Source organism: Zeugodacus cucurbitae, chromosome 3 (genome assembly GCF_028554725.1).
Source record: "Zeugodacus cucurbitae isolate PBARC_wt_2022May chromosome 3, idZeuCucr1.2, whole genome shotgun sequence".
Classification (NCBI taxonomy): Eukaryota; Metazoa; Arthropoda; class Insecta; order Diptera; family Tephritidae; genus Zeugodacus; species Zeugodacus cucurbitae.
In genome coordinates this window covers 66,130,702-66,148,624 of record NC_071668.1, presented here as the reverse complement: position 1 = coordinate 66,148,624, position 17,923 = coordinate 66,130,702, and the positions used below count along the sequence as shown (strand labels likewise).

At 40.5% G+C, this 17,923-nt stretch overlaps 1 protein-coding gene across 2 annotated transcripts in view; it reads right to left on the bottom strand.

Moving 5' to 3' along the window:
• Positions 1-17,923, bottom strand: part of LOC105208517 (cytohesin-1) — a 329,917-nt gene that overhangs the window by 90,863 nt on the left and 221,131 nt on the right. For both annotated transcript variants that reach the window (XR_008470638.1, XR_008470637.1), the window contains 3 exons: positions 11,122-13,109; positions 10,661-11,041; positions 10,243-10,590 (listed from right to left, as the gene is read on the bottom strand). The gene's annotated coding sequence lies outside the window, so the exon portion shown is untranslated. The remainder of the gene's footprint in view (positions 1-10,242; positions 10,591-10,660; positions 11,042-11,121; positions 13,110-17,923) is intronic.

Sequence of the window (17,923 nt, the reverse complement as noted above, 5' to 3'; positions counted from 1 at the left end):
TAAATACGACAATCAAGTTAAAGTGCTCAGATCGAACTATGCTATGAACTGTTGTCACATCCACTGTTTTCTTAAATTTTGATTCGTGCGGCTTCTTTTTCGTTCAAGACTTGAGCGCGTAGGGAGTTTATCGCCCCTACGGAGGTCTACTTTGAGAACTTTCAGAAAATTTCATTATATCAAACTAAAAGTCGAGGAGTCTTTGAATTTCTCTCTTTCCTCTTTGTAAATTTCATCGTGCTCGGTAAGACCTTATTTTACTGTAATTGAAGACCCAGATTGCTTTTTGGGATAGCTTTTTCGCGCTTATAGTAGGATGGTTAGAAATACTCTTGATATTAGAAATAAAGTCGGAGATATACAATTTGAATTAAAAGAAGAGGGTTTTCGAAGATTAAATATGGCTAATTGTCTTATTTTGAGACTCCCATCCACTAAGTGGCATTGAGGGACGCGAATCTGTCGGCAATAATGGTCTAGCCTATATAACGGAAACTATTATATATCTGATATATTCTTTAATTGGATCTTTCTTAGTTCAAGACTAAATATTTCTGAAACTTAAAACGACGACGTTTTCCCAAAAACTAACTGAAAATTCAAGACATGAACTGAATAATTAAGCTATTTTGGAATTGGAAATATCGTTTTTTTCTATACATGAATGAAAAATCGAAATTTTTCCAAAAGTATCTTCGTTAAATTGTTATCAATAAAGTAGGAATCAAGATTAACTGATATTATCATTTTGAAGACAACAGAAAACAATCTACATGTCAAATCTAAGAACTGTGGCTTAGATAATCTGAGAAATTCTTCCTCAGCTCTTCAGATGCAGCTTTAATAAGTAAGGAAAGGCTAAGTTCGGGTGCAACCGAACATTTTATACTCTCGCAATTTATTGAAGAAATTTTATTAAGATAACACCCAAATTTACCTATAAATTCGGCATAAAGTTTAATAGAATAACGAAAATCGTCCTATATAGTGTATGAGGGCTGTGGTAATTCCTGAACCGATTTCATTCATTTTCACCAGCTAGGTACACTATATCCAAAACTATACACTCACTTAATTTCGTGAAGATATCTCACATATTAACCAATACATATATGCAGATTAAAGCCCAACGAATTTTTGAAAAACCTATAATAAGGTATATGGGAGCTAGGAGATGTTATTATCCGATTTTAATAATTTTTGGAACAGAGACACACTATTAGAAGTAAACAATTTCTGAATTACATTAAATTATCAGAGAGATTTATCATATTTTCGGTTAAAATTCACCCTTAGACGCGGAGTTCAACATGTTCGATAACAGGGGCCTTGAAAAGTTATAGTCGACAATTTTTTCTCAAGTGAAGCCAGAGATGATATGCACTATTTGTGGAAAGTTTTATTCCGCTATTTTCATTGGTTCCTTATGTATACATTATAAAGTGAAGGAATCAGATGGAATTCACAATTGAGTTATATGGGAAGTTGTCGTGGTTATGAACTGATTTCATCCATTTTTCACATGTGTCATCAGGGTGCCAAGAAGGTATTATGTAGTTCCTGAGATATGGTTTTTGACCCATAAATGGGCGATGCCACGCCCATTTTTCATTTTGTAATAAAATCTGAGTGCAGCTTCTTTCTGCTATTTCTTCTGTAAAATTTAGCGTTTCTGACGTTTCTCGATAGTGAGTTGACCCACTTTAGTCATTTTCAACCTAACCTTTGTATGGGAGGTGGGCGTGGTTCATTTTCATTTTTGGACTGTATTAAGAAGTGGCTAAAAGAAACAACTGCAGAAAGTTTGGTTTATATAGCTTTATTGGTTTGCGAGTTATATACAAAAAACCTATTTGAGGGCGGGGTCACGCCCACTTTTCCAAAAAAATGACATCCATGTGCCCCTCCCTAATACGATCCTATGTTCCAAATTTTTCATAACTTTATTTATGGCTTAGTTATGACACTTTATAGGATTTTTGTTTTCGCCATTTTGTGGGCGTGGCAATGGTCCGATTTCGTTCATTTTCGAAAGCAACCTTTTCAGGGTGAAAAGGAATACGTTTTCCAAGTTTTATTAAGATATCTCAATTTTTACTCAAGTTATCCGTTGCACGGACAGACAGACATTCGGATTTTGACTCGTCTCGTCACCCTGATCATTTTGATATATATAACCATATATCTAACTCGTTTAGTTTTATGACTTACAAACAACCGTTATGTGAACAAAACTATAATACTCTCTTAGCAACATTGTTGCGAGAGTATAAAAATAGGGTTTTCCTAACAATACACTTATTCGTCGCGCTCTGAGATATAGAAGAAGGCCTAGACTCTGAAACCCCAACTATGGAAACAGCACAAGTGGGTAGCAGAGACCTCAATTGGCCTTTGCCAATTGAGTGTGAGAACACTCTAGGGCTAAGAATATTAACAAGATCAACGATCAAATATACCAAACTTATCACAAATCTACTATTGTGCCTTGATACAGAAGTCACTTTAATAAGGAAGTATTTAGAAACTACAGGGTCAGGAGAGGTCAAAGTTCATACCTTAAGTGAGACTTTGTCATTTTTAGCTAAATTATTTTCGCAATCAAGTTCTTCCGTTAATTAGAGCCCAGAGAGAGAGGAAGAACCATACTTTCTCTTCCTCTATATCTTCTATAATAAAGATCTCCCAAACAATAGCTGCGGCGGCACAGTAAATTTTCTAATGTTGCAACTTCATTAGAAACATTTCCATCAAATGGAATTTTCCCACAAAAACCAAAATAAATAAGAACAGCGAAGAAAATACTAAAAAGTAATTACAAAAAATTACGATACTCTAGAAGTTGCGACTGCTAGACGACGACGTACACTTCCCGTTTAGTGATTATTTGGTAAAATTTATTTTAGTGCACATTTAAAATTATTGTCGCTGTATTTTGATGTAGATACTTTCGTTTTACGACTAACGACCGAACGACGACAGCAAGTATGCATTGCAGCCAACTAACTGCAAGCTGGAGTAGTAGAAGACAGTGGTCGGTGGTCACATTTCAACTGCACCCATTTTGAGTGCGATTGGGTTGAGTTGGGTTTGGGTTGGGTTCTGGTTGTGCGGCAAACAACCTACTTAGTGAGTTGATGGTACTGGACGTTAGCTAGAAATGCTGTGGCAATAACAAAAGTCGTAGCACACTGGCTGCGATTCCTGACTAGCTGTCTGACTGGCTATTTGGTACGTTGTCTGTCTCTAAGTTTGAGGTCGTCACTCACTCACTCACTGGAGCAGGAGCTAGCTGACGACGCGCTTGCAGTGCACACTGCTGATTTCATAGAGCTGTCTTGCCAGTCATTGGGCGGCATTGGTCCACTGCACTTAAGCAGCAGCATTTGAGAATTTAAAGCTTTCCCACTACCGCAACACTTCCTCATCAGTCGAGCGCGCACACGCTGACATGCAAGCGTCGCACCGCACCACACCGCACCGCACTGTGTTTTGCAATTTCAATGCGCAGCAATTCACTTTTATTGAAATGGCGCAAATGTGTTGTGAAGTTGGCTGCTGTTTGCCCGCACCGCATACCGCGCGCTTCATGTCTTGCGAACTTTTTACTTTCTTTAATACTTCGCTTTTTGCTTTCTTTTTTCAAATTCACATTTTCATTTTTCACAACTTCGTGCTTTGTTCGTTGTTGCTATTGTTGTTGTTGCTGTTGTTGTTGTTTTTGCAGCCACTTATTTTATTTGGTACGTATTTTTGCTTTAGTTATTTCTATATTGCATCATTCAATTCTCTGTCCGGGAGTTTATTTTACGTCGCACACTCTTCCAACTCTCCCTCTCTCTCTCTCTCTCACTTTACTCGTAGCGCTCTGTTGATGGCACAAAGTGCAGTGCAATTCATTTTAATGGCCACCAGTGCCACAGCGCCAACTTACGATTCACTTTAAATGCTACAGACAGTGTGCACATTGCACACCATTGATGTGGTGCCGCAATCCTGATCAATTCATATCTGCCGCGCTCACTCTTCGTTATGCTTCTCCCAGCCAGCAGCCGCTATAGTCACCAGCTTAGTTGTTAGTTGTCAGCGCCACGCATTAGGAATTCGTTGTAAGAATTTTTCATTTTCATTTCTTATTTTCCGCTTTTCTTTTTTCTATATATTTTGTTGTTGTTGTTGTTTTTTCCTGTTTTTGTATGATGTTCGTCACTTGAGACTCAATTTAACAAAACTTCATTTCAACAGCGCCAACAAGTCAGTGTGCTTCGCTTCGCTTGTCATCCAGCGACAATGCCGCCTGTTATATGGTTGGTGATAGTGCTTGTGTTGACGCTGCTGACGACAATAGAATCCTGTGTATTTGTACGGGTATGAGTAAGGATGTCGCAAGTAGTGTCAACGCCAATACCCGGCCGATGCATATCTCATAAGCTGCTGTTGGTGTTGGTGTTGTAAGTAGCGCGAATAATGGCAAGCGGGCATGCAGAATTTCGGCATTTATTTATTTAGTTTTTGCTCCTCAGCGTTGCAAGGATTCAAACAACTGCTGTGTGGATGTATGTGTGGTTTGGCACAAGAATGGTCAGTACGGGAGCCATTTATATTACATATGCACTGGTGACTATGACTTGTGCAATTATGCAATACTTCAGACGTTGAGGAATATGTGTTGGCGCAGTTTTATGCAATTCGGTTTGGTTTTGCCGCTAGAGGTGCAAGTGTGACGAGGGAGCTTCGTTAAGTCTAGGATTTTAAAAATTTCCGCAACGGTGCTTTAGGTGTTTAAAAGTACAAAATCAAATAAGATTCTTCAATTGACTTATGTTGATGTTAATCGAATAGAAAATTTTGAGGTTAGGAACGGTTATAAGCAAACTCTTTTCAGGTAATCAACTTTAAGGTTTAACTCTGATATGTTTTAAGTTAGGAGATAAATGCATAAAATCCAAAATAACTCTCCCAGTTAAATTGGATAGTTTTCACAGTTGTTCAACCTCGTCAGCTTCAAGACTAAGCTCAGAATGCAGATCTGACAAAGAAGAACCACCACAAAGCTAGCCGGATTGCTTATTTTAGAACCCTTCCTTTAAAGAATAAAATGAAGACTTGTTGTAGAAACAGAAGCATAAACTAGATAAACCACATCTAAAAAGCTCCCCCTCTCTTCTTAAAGCAGGTTTGAACAGCGAAAAAGCCAAAGGCTTCTATTTTAGTAATGAGGGAATTGAGTAATATGATCGGGATCGTCACAGGGCACTCTCCCCGGAATCGGAGATATGGCGCATAGGGTGGAAGAGCTTAGGAATATTATCATATCAAGCGCTGAATGATGTTTAGACGGAAACCACTTGGGAGCAAGTGCTTCCGGCCTGGTATTCATCTTTTCTTACTTTGCAACCTACCAACAAACAAAATGAAGATATTCGGGAGAAATGGTTTCAATAATACAAATTAAAGCAGGAGGGCGTTTTTTTAAATGTGATGGAATGTAATTCCTTACTGCGTGAAGGGTTTTTCAATCGACTCTGTAAAAGCCAGACGCGGGGATATACTGTCCGAAGTTAGATATAAGGAGGCCTTTCAAACTACCGAATCACTGCAGTATATTTCAACGGGATGTTTTTTCCGCAGAGTTAGCCTCCAAGGCAACAGTCGGCTAGTTTAAAGTTATTATGTACATACGTAGAAAGTCAAGCAGCAATCGAGGACATTATCTCATTTTGCATTTCGGCCAAAAGTGTGTTGAGCACCAGGGTGGCAGTAGACGGAGTGGCTACACTTCTATTGGATGACAGGCCACAAAGGCATTGAGGGCAACAGGATTGTAGACGCGATTGCCGTAAGTGGTGTACAACTGTCATCCGAAAACGTCCGGACCATCATTGGCAAACCCATGCACTGTATATACGACGACATGTTCAGGACCACGGCATGAAGATCATAACGCGTTGAAAAATGGGGTGTAAAAGCGCTAAGGCCATGTGGAAAGCGGTAGATTAAAAATACACAAAATTGCGACTGTCGCTCGATAGAAGGGACTGAAGGATATCTCAGTGGCCACTGTCTAGTGGCGGCACACGCCTGTAAGATGGGACCGACAGACCGAGATGACTGCAGGAAATGTCAAGAGCAAGGTATCAGAGAAACAATGGAACATCGCTTGTCCTGAATTGTCAAGGCAAGGGTTTCAGCACTTGGGAGCCTCACAGTACGATCTGGAAGAGATATCGTTAGTAAAACTACATACGCTCAGGCATCCTAAAGCATGACTACATCGCAAAGGACAAAAACTGGTCTATGTGTGGTTTATTGGTCTACCAGACTAACCTAACCTCACCTAACCTTTAAAAGCTTATCGACTTTTTAATTATCTCGGTCAAAGAAGAAAGAATCTCGAAAATGGAGTGGAAGAAAGTGTTAGTATGAATAGCAATTGGACAGAATTGCAAATATTTGAAAATACCAAAATACCTATGGCGAAATTTGCGAAGCTCGATGAACTCATTAACGACGTGACGGCACTCCATCTAAGATCGCAAAGGACCAAAACTAATTTATGTGTGGATTATTGGCCTACCAGACTAACCTAGTCTAACCTTTAAAAGCTTATCGACATTCGAATTATATCGGTTTAAGAAGGAAGAAACTCGAAAATGGAGTCGAAAAACAAGTTAGTATGTATGACAATTGATCAGAATTGCAGATAATTGAAAGTACCATTCTCGAAGTTGGCAAAACTCGATGAACTGTGACTTCTGAAAACAGAAGGTTGCATATTGATTTCAAAACTTACAGTGTGATTATAAAAATGTTTTTAAATTTTGGAAGAATCGAGATCGGGAGATCAATAAATGGAAGGTACGAGGTCATCGAATCTTGAGGAAGTTGAAAAAATTTGAAGGGCGTGAGAACTACATAGCACTAGACTAATGAATCAGTTTCCCTAATGAAAAATGAAATCGGTTTACTGACAAACTAAAAGATAGGATTTCAACAAAAGTTGGAGGTTTATGTTAGGATTATTATATTATGGTCCATTCCCATGACCTTTAGATCTACATAATCGCAATTAATTGAATTTTCATTCTCCCAAAAATGGTGAAACATTTTTATAAGCTGCTACAACAACAATTATCATATTCATATGTAATCAGAGAGTAAAGAAGAGAGTTTTTTAATTACAGAAGACACTGATTGTAGGGAAGTTAGATGGAACTAGTTAATATTTGAAATCCAGACCTGGAATATATAAACAATAGATTACACCTGGATTCGATAGAACCTTTCGGGCGGATTTATCAAATTATCCAAAGAACACCCATAAAAGTCCAGGACTTATCGCATCAACTCTACATTCGTTTCTCCACAATTATGCAATTTACAAGAAATATTTCACGCAGTCTCTTCTTTTTGTTCTACAAATTGTAGTATTTCTTTTGTCTTCACACCAACATACAATATGGCTGGTCTACATGGCGCATTTACTAGTGCAAATTCCATGGCCTGCAGTGCAATTCGAATGTTCGCAGTGAATTGTCGACCAAAGACAAAGCGAAAGAAAAGGAAATAATAATAATAATAATGCACAAGGTTTACTTTGCTTGGCGGCGTTTTGCATTCTACGCCGAAAACCGCGTATGTGATTTGTGCATGCATTGCATACTTTGAGGCGTTTAACACCCGCTCTGGAGAGTATGCAACAAACGAATGCAAGCGTTTACAGTGCTTGTGTGGAAGCCAGCAAAGAATGTGCATATGTGCTTGCTAGTCACCCCTTTCACACATCTCCCCTCATACCCCGTTATTAATGAGTTATTTGGGCATCTTAGTTATTTTCATTTCTTTGTAGCCGTATTTTAAATTTTTTGTCGTACCTTTTTCGCAAGGAATTTTCAATTTGCGGTCGGTGTTGTTATTTCTTAATTTTGTCGACATTTAATTTTGCAAAACAATTTTTTTCGTACCCAAATATTGGCGACAGTGCTGTGCATGTTGTTGTCGTGTATCGTTATATTGTTGTTATTTTTAATGAGGGTACGGCTATAATGTTCTCCCGAAACTATTTTCTAACCAAACACACATACACACATGGAGTGAATTTTAATATAAGTCTTTGTTTACGATTTCACTATATTTATATTAGTCATTTGACTTGAGGGTCCACTTGGTCGGTTTATTAGTTACTGCAGACATGTTTCAAAGAAAATAATTATTGCAAAGTAAAAAACGACCGGAGGGGAATCGCAGCTGTCGCCGAAAATGGTTGTACAATAATTTGTAAATTTTAAATTAAATTTGACACTTAATTTGAGTAAGTTTGGGAGGGGATAGCTTTTCAGTGATATTAGAAATGAAGTCAGAGATATACAATTTGAAAACCCTTGCTCCCCGGAACCGTCTCCCAGCGATTTCTTCTCTGTGCACATACCTTTGAGAGCTATATGAGATGAAGAGCCGGTAGAGAAATGGAGAAGTGATTTTTTCCACGGATAAATTGAAGCTCAGAACGAAGGGAAGTCGGACGCTTTCAATCTACTCCAGCTCTGACAGAGGTGGCTGCCATCAAGTTAGCTGTAGACATTCTACTCCAAAGTGGGGATGCCTTCAGAGAGGTGTCTATTTACTCCTGCAGCATAGCGAAAATACTGACCTTGGATTCGATGACAGTACGGTTTAAGTTAGTTATGGAGTGTCTAACATTTTTATCAATACCTTCAAACTGCATTACTATCCGACTTGTGTGGGTACCCAGTCAGCGAGTAATCGCTGGAAACTGCAGAGCAGACCAGATAACAAGAGCAACATTGACGTCGGAGTGAAAGCGGGTGTATGGTCCGTAGTTCACTTGAGCTAGAACGCTGGATACACAGATTGTGCGTGAGCTTGCTAAATCCTGAACCACAATCAGCACTTGAGCAGTTGCTGTGATCCCAAAATAGCCCTTCAGCTGTTTTTTCTCAAGAAGGTTAATCTCGCCGCAATTATAGGTGTGCTTTGGGATCATTCTAGAAGCAAATTGCCAAAGCTGTTTTCCACCTTCATCAGTGTGCAGCATTCGCCTGACTGAGGTTAAATCACCTTGGTAGGCACACCTTCGAGGGAAATAGCGAATTGACATAAACCGATTTAGCAATTGTATAATAGAATCCAAGCGTTATGTCGAATTGTGGGGATCTTTTGCTCCGCTAGGGATACTTGGGTGCCACAAAGGACTTTGGCCTAACCGAACGTGAATAGTTATAGTGTAGCCTAGACACCGGTAACTATTATTTATTTGATTTATTTTTTTAAATATACTGAAACTAGAGACAAGGAATTTGAGCTTTCCAAAAACTAACCTAAAATTCAAGACATGATCCGAATAATCAAGAAAAAACATAATTCAGAACTAAATTTATTGGGGATTCTTAGGGAGCCCTCTCTATGCTATGAGCTTTAATAAATTTCATTTTCAGGTTCTTGTATAAAAAGCACTCTCGAATAAGTACATTTTCAAAAAGAACTTCTATTAAAACCATAACAGTGGAACCGATTTCCTATGAGAAATAATGTAGGGTCGTTAGTAATTACCGAGTTTGGGACTTGAAGAGTTCAGTTAAAATCTAACGAAAATTTTGATACCAAAATGAGGTGTCAGAAGATTCTCTGTAATACGATTATTTAAATCGTCAGATGAAATCTTTTCTCAAAGATTGTGCTGAGGACGTTAAGAACAGCTTCGTTTCCACGTTCCCTAAATAGCATAAAAAAATAAAAGGAGGTTCTCAAAGATTGTGCTGAGGACCTTAAGAACAGCATCGTTTCCACGTTCCCTAAATAGCATAAAAAATAAAAGGAGGTTCTCTGGAGGTTCCAGATAATATGAACTCACTAGGAACCAGGAATAAAGCCAGAAATAATGTCATTCTCGAAAAATATATGGAGTCACTCTTTCTAGTAAACGAAATTTTGACTGAGTAGACAATCCAAAATTTGCCGTTTCTTAAATAAGATTCGAAGCGATGGGAACTGCATACCAACATCGATAAGACAACACTTGAAATGTTCAAAAAAATATTATAGAGAAGCTTTACGGAGCTTTATGCGTTAGGTGAAGGTGAGTATTAAACATGAATCTTTATGGCATCTAGTAAAGAGCTCTTTGAATTTGAATTCATTTTTTAGTCACTAAGATCCTCAGGTGTATATAAAAATTATATCTTAGAGTTGAATATATAAAAAACATAAATATTTTGTACTCACTCTGAGCTAAATGCCTTGGAGCAAACACCACAAGCAAATTTGTCACCATCAACTTTTCTTTTCTTCGCTTTTTGGGCATCCATGTCTGCTGATGGACCTGTTGTTGCTGCTGCTGACACATTATGTACAGTCTTCATGTGATCCTTGAGATTGTGACGACGTGAAAATTTCATTTCACAGAATTCACAAGCGAAAATCTTCTCATTCGTGTGTTGTCGCAGATGACAACGTAACGAATGCTTACGAAACTCTTTCGTACATATTGGACAAGCGATAACTTGATTTTTACCCATAGGACCAAGGGTGTGATGCAGACGATGGAAGATTAGTTCCGATTCGTAAGGAGCGCTGCGGATGGATAAAGAATAAGAGTTTGTTATATGTAAATGAACTGAGAAATTCTGTTCAAACAACAAACCTAAAGTCACACTTGTCGCAGCGCCAGTTATTTGCAGTATCACGCTGATCTTCCTGTGCTTCCTTCGAGGTGCTCGGCTTTGGCTGACAGTTGCGTGTATGACGGCCGAGCGCTTGTGCCAACGCAAAACTTTGACCACAACTCAAACAGACGTGACACAATAGTGGATGTTTAGAGTCTCGATGTGCTTTGAGTGCCTCCTTATCGGCGAAGAGTTCTTCGCAATCTTTGCACTTGAGTTTGGGTTTTTCACAGACTTTTTGCGACTTCTCGCTGTTTTTACTGTTAGTACTAGCTTTGGTTATAACTGTATTATGCATGGTAATACCGCTCTTGTGATGTGAGAGCTCGTGCAGCATAGCTTGAACCTCGGAAGAAGCGCTGTAAGAGAGACAAAATATAAATTAATTTTTAGTTTTTTTTTTGTTATAAAACGCCGTTAAACAGCTTAATTTACTCACACGAAATTGCATTTATCACAACTCTTGACGTCCTTCACCGCCGCCACACGTCGCACACCTGCATTCTTTTCGGCAGCCGCTGCGCAATTTCGATGCTCCAACGTTTTGCGATGTCTGCGCGCCTTGCAAGGCGTATTGAATTCCAATTTGCATATGGAACAGAAATATTTACTCACGCTATGTTTGTTCTTCTCGTGCCGTTGCAGTGCGACCTTCGTGCGAAAACTGTCCTCGCATAATTCACACTTGTAACGACACTGATAGCCGTCCGATGCGGTGCCGCACAATTCCTTGCCGGGATGGCAAGACAAGGCGTGGCGACGTAACTCGGCATTATAGCGGAAACTCTGACGACAACGCTGGCAGTCGATGCTCAGCTTTTTGCTAATGCAAATGGGTACGGAACGATTAATGGCCAATATGACTTCCTTGTGTTCGGCGCTGAGCAGATGGCGACGCATTTGATTGTTGTCCTCGCATTCGAAGTGACAATAACTACACCAAAACTTGCCGAGTCCCTCGGTGGCGTCCAAGTGTGTGGGCGAGCTCCAGTGCTGCAGGAACATCTCTTCGGTGTTGGTGTAGAAGCGACATGGGCGACATTGAAACGGTGACTGCAGTACCACCGAGTGTATATTGTCTAGTATCATGTGCAGTGACTTCGCGGGATTCAGCTGCATGCGTCGATAGTGATAGTGCGATATCAAATGCTTACCCACTAGATGGCGCAACATGCTGTGCTTGCAGAGTTGACATTTAATGAAAGTGGCGCGTCGCTTACGCTTCTTTACAACAACACTACTGCTGGTCGCTGGTTTGGGTTCCTCAAGTGCAGCCAATAAACTTTTACTCAATTCAACACGTTGTATATCGCCCAGCGCCGCCTTTTCGAGCTGCCGTTCGGGTTCCGCACGTTTGCGATGATAACCTGTCTTTAGATGGTTCTCATAATTTGTTTTGCTCTTCAAACGTCGACAACAGATATTACACCAGTACGCCTGATTCGTCGATTTCGCCAATTCCACCACTTCCTCTTTATATTCGAGTCGCTGCAACTTCGTACCGGGTATCCATTTACCTTTCGTGTGTTCGGCAGGCGGATGTTGGCCTTCGTGCACTTCCACGTTTTCCATCTCTTCGACAGCTTCATCCCAGTTCGGCGAAATGCGTGTGAGTTGTGCGTGTGTAACATTCAATTCTGGTCTAAATTCGGGTCGCCATTTGCCACCAGTATGCGTTTCGGGCACTACGGGCGGTGAGTGACGCATTGTTGGTGGTTTCCATTTACCACCATTCGCATGCGCATCTGCTATTGGATCGTAATCATCATCATCGTCGTCCATTTCGACATCAACATCCTCTTCTTCTTCTTCACTCGCCTCGGGTGATTCATGCTCGAATGTGATGGGTTTGAAAACTGCGTAAGATTTTTGCTGCTGCTCTACATTACTACCACCTGCATGTGCATCTGACATCCACGGCTCATCTGCGGCACCGATATGTACGTTATGCTCGGTTTTGTTGTGTCGCTGTTGCAGACTGCTCAGCGGTTGACTCGGTGCGCTCAGTCCCTGCTTACCACTCGTTGAGGGTCCGGCCGCTTGCACACTTTGCAGCTGCAGTGATGAGAAGAACACATCCGCCCCTAGCTCGTATGGCAGCTCGTATGCGTCGGACAGCGATTTCGAGGTTTTACCCCCATGTGCCGACTCCTTGGCGTATGACTCCGGTTCGGCAAAGGCGAAAGCATCATAGGTGTGATCGAGATGTGCACGTGGCGTGGTTATAATTTCCGTGTGCACGGTATGCGTAGTCGTGTGCTCTCGCTTACTACTTGCAGCTGTACTATTGAGGTTGGTGCATTGCGTTTTACGGTGCTCGATGTAAGCGTCTAGTCCCACAATTGTAGTGCTGCATTTGATGCAGAGATGTGTGTCGTCCAAATCGGGTTCGATCATTTTGGATTACTTTTATTTGGGAATATTAGTCTGAAATTGATCAGAGAGAATATATACCATTTAAGCAAATGGATCAAAATTTGGGGTTTTGAAATGACAATCATATAGAGATGCTGGTATTCATACAAATTAAACCTTTTATGAGATAGTAACTTCGTTACCAACTCTTTTGTATAAGCGGAGTTACAGAACAATATTCCAAAGCTCTAGGTCCAGGGTGGCGCTGTATCATATACAAGAGTTAGTCAAATAGTTCGAAATGATTCAAATGGAAGATAGATAGAAAGATTTGGCTCGAATAGTCTACACCAAACGATGTCAAATAAAATATTCTTCGACTTGATAAGTGCTTAACCTTTGAGAGATACTATAGCTCTAGGAACACCTAGAATAGTTCTAAGGTCCATCGTGAACTGTGAAAGTGGTATAAATATGTTAAGGAAATTGTAATGGAAACGGGAATTTAGGAGGTTTCAGATTATAAAGAGTGATATATTTTGAGATTCCCTACTTTTTAATTTTAAACTTTACATATCCCCACAGGAAAGAGTATGATATCACACGATCTTGGTGACCACTCACCGAAGTGTTCTCTCAAAAAGTCCATTGATTGATGCCACGTTTGGGAAGTGGCGCAGTCTTGTTGATACCAAATGACGCCGAGATTACGAGCTTCAATTTCAGGCATCGGTCAGTTATCATGGCGCGTTAGGTTGTCATTGACGGTTACATTTTTTAAGAAATATGGGTCGATGATTCCCCGGCCCACAAACCACACCAAACCGTTGGCTCATTGAGCCAGAAATGGGCCTCATCGCTGAACAGAATCTGGCACGAAATCGTCGGATCTTCTTGGAACTTTTCAAGAGCGCATCAAGAGAAGCGATGTTGCTTGGGTAGGTCGAGCCGAGTTGCTGCGAACGACGCCGAAGCGACTATCCATGGTATTCGTGTACACTCTCAGCTACGGTCGCTATATTTTCTTCACTGCCTGGTGGGCGTTGTCCATTCGGTCAAATATTATCCAATAATGAATGTTGGGAGTTGAGAATAGTATGCTCAGTAGGCCGATTATTTTGAGCATAGTTGAGCGAAGCGCACTTTCTAGGATTTAATTCGAAACAATACTAAACAGAAGTAATATGACAGCTTGACACCACTCACTTCTGATCTGTCAAAATAAAGGCTATTGAAAAAAGATCCTCACGATTTGAATAAAAGTTGTTTATTCTTTGAGGTAGATTTCAAGATCCTGCCGATATTCAAACCAGCTTAGACAATTTGAGCTGAATCTTTCGGGGAAATTTTTGAGGTTTCTAGATATGTCTGTTAGAACGCTAGTATGACGTCATTAACATTAGTTGTCGCTTTTTATATATTTCTTTCATTTTCAATTGTCGAATCGTGCACGGCAACTTAATTTTCAATAATCAAATAACTTCCCCTCTCTTTTCTCTCGCAAAACTCGAGCTCCGCATATTCGTGCCGTTGATTTACGCGCATCGCATGACAGCGGCACTTCGTCAACGCGCCGGCGAAATGAAAACGTTAAAAATTGTAGGAAAACAACAAATTACGAGGCATATTAACAGCACAAATCGTTAACCATAATTTAGGCACACCGCATTTCAACGCTCCTGTCTCCCTATCGGACGTGGCAATGATGGCGCGCTGGTGATTGCCAACGCGTTTCACAACATGCATTTATTGCAACGCATTGCAATGCCGCGCTGAAATCAACTAGCCCGACTGCCCACTCGTATATTTGTGCGGCGACGCGCAAAATCATAAAGTATCGCGCATTCCTTATTTAATGATTTCTGAGTTACAAGCGGCGGCCGCCGATCACTGCCTTTACTTGGGCTACAACTAGGATGTGCGCGCGGCGCGCAGAGAAATGATGTGCATGCGCACACAAATCTCAGCAGGTACAATGTGCAACATTTTCACAACAACTTATGACTATTGCGCGCTGGCAACAGTAAGACCAGTCAGTCGCGTTGCGCGTCTTTTCCAGTGGAGATGGCACAGTTGAACAACATCGGTACTCAAGCACTTCAGCTGGTGGAGCGATTGTGGTCAGCGTACTATTTGATCAGTGCTATTGTCGCACGCGCGCGTTCGAGCTTTCATTCATGCCGCGCGCCAACAAGATGACGCACACACTCTGTGCCTAGACTTTGGCCATTGCGCCGCCGCAAGAGTTACGATTTAAAGGGTGAAACAAAAGTGCACACAATTAATGTGGCTTTTAGTCGCAATACATGCACACACTCACCAATGCGAGTGGGTATGCGTGCGCGCGCGCGCGCCCTAAATTATTAATATTGCCAAATGAGTCAATTTGAAATAAATAAGCGCGATCAAAATCATTGCGTTCGCCTTTTGCAGTGGGAGCGCATCATCAACAACGTCCGTTAGCGACGCGGGCAACGCGCTGTTGGTCGCCGCGAATAGAGTTGTCGCACCACATTGCCGTGCAGCGCAGCTGCGCTAATGCGCGCGCCTAGTTGTGCGAAACTTCATGACAGCAGCACATTTGTTACCGTCGCTTTTATTGTGTTGTCGCGCGCGGCAGTGGAGAGATTATTTCGTAGCGATCACTGTCGCCGATATGACGTTGCTATTGGCATTGCTGGTTATCGTTCACACATCTGACAATCTATGCGCAATTAGCAGCACATTGTGGCACTCGACAATCGTCACAAATGCAGTAGGCGCGGCAATGTGGTGGACCGAAACACATAAATAAATGTGAAAAAAAGAAATTACGCGTCGATAAAGCACTCATTGAGTGGAAAATTATGCTGTGTTAAGTTATAGTTGCTGAGTTCGTAGCAGAATAACAATATTTTTCATTTCGAAAACTTCAATGGATTTCGGTTTTATCTCAAAAAGATAATGAAATGTATATGATAATGACTTAGTAGTCGACAACTGAAGTTAAATATAACATAAATCTCTAAAATGTGCACTAATTGGTATTATTTGGACCCCACTCTCACATAATAGAACAACCAGGCTATTTGAATCCCAGATATGAGCATTGCTTCAATATCTTTAGAATGCTTCCTAACTTCAAATGTGTCGAGAGAAAAGAAAGACTGGGAGGGATCAATCTCCTTGAGCCCTACCAAACTGGGATCCTAATTTTTCGGTATTTTGCAGTAATCCTGAGGCTCCGATAGCAAAAGTGAGTATTTTGTTCATCTCAAAAAGTCTTGTTACCGAGCATGAGGTTCTGAGCCGGACGTCATATGGAAGCTCGAAATCTAACGGGTGATTTTTTTGAGGTTAGGATTTTCATGCATTAGTATTTGACAGATCACGTGGGATTTCAGACATGGTGTCAAAGAGAAAGATGCTCAGTATGCTTTGACATTTCATCATGAATGATGAAACGATCTGCCACAACGTCGAATTTTCAGTGAATGGGCCCTAGAAAAGTTGGCAGAAAATCCGCTTTTTTATCGACAAATTTTGTTCAGCGATGAGGCTCATTTCTGGTTGAATGGCTACGTAAATAAGCAAAATTGCCGCATTTGGGGTGAAGAGCAACCAGAAGCCGTTCAAGAACTGCCCATGCATCCCGAAAAATGCACTGTTTGGTGTGGTTTGTACGCTGGTGGAATCATTGGACCGTATTTTTTCAAAGATGCTGTTGGACGCAACGTTACGGTGAATGGCGATCGCTATCGTTCGATGCTAACAAACTTTTTGTTGCCAAAAATGGAAGAACTGAACTTGGTTGACATGTGGTTTCAACAAGATGGCGCTACATGCCACACAGCTCGCGATTCTATGGCCATTTTGAGGGAAAACTTCGGAGAACAATTCATCTCAAGAAATGGACCCGTAAGTTGGCCACCAAGATCATGCGATTTAACGCCTTTAGACTATTTTTTGTGGGGCTACGTCAAGTCTAAAGTCTACAGAAATAAGCCAGCAACTATTGCAGCTTTGGAAGACAACATTTCCGAAGAAATTCGGGCTATTCCGGCCGAAATGCTCGAAAAAGTTGCCCAAAATTGGACTTTCCGAATGGACCACCTAAGACGCAGCCGCGGTCAACATTTAAATGAAATTATCTTCAAAAAGTAAATGTCATGAACCAATCTAACGTTTCAAATAAAGAACCGATGAGATTTTGCAAATTTTATGCGTTTTTTTTTTTTAAAAAGTTATCAAGCTCTTAAAAAATCACCCTTTAGAAGACTTTGAAAGGTCTTCTTTTGAGATTCTGTAGAGTGTCAGTATTCACATAGGCGTCCAACGAAGCTTGAATTTAAGGGAAGGTTGGGATTCAGATTTCGAAACCAAAATCATTAAAATGAGAGGAAATACTATAGATTTTCTAACTTTTTTTACTGAACTGGTTATCATTTCAATCTTATATTATTCAATTGGCCATATTCCAACTATGCAGAGATAATTACTACTTTGCGAAAAGCATTTTGTTACGTGATACATATTTTTCAATAAAGTTGCCATCTTTCGAAAAATATAAAATGGAACGAAATACTAGAAAAAGAGCGATATTAAAAATATCTAGTGAAAAGTGTACCGATATTATAGGTTATGTTAGGTTAGGTAAGGGGGTAAATTTCCGTAAGTCTCACTTAGACAGCTTCGACTGTCCTTTGTGACACCTGACGGATTACCAAAACCCTTATGATTCGACAAAGCGCTTGGACTCTATTATAAAGTTCTAAAGTCCAGTTACTTCGAAAGGTTCGACGAAGATGTGCCTACCGTGGTGTTTAAACCTTGACCTGTAGAATGCTGGACATTGAAGAAGAAAGTGCTTGCTTTTGGCGTCCTCAAAGCTTTGGCTTGATCCCTAA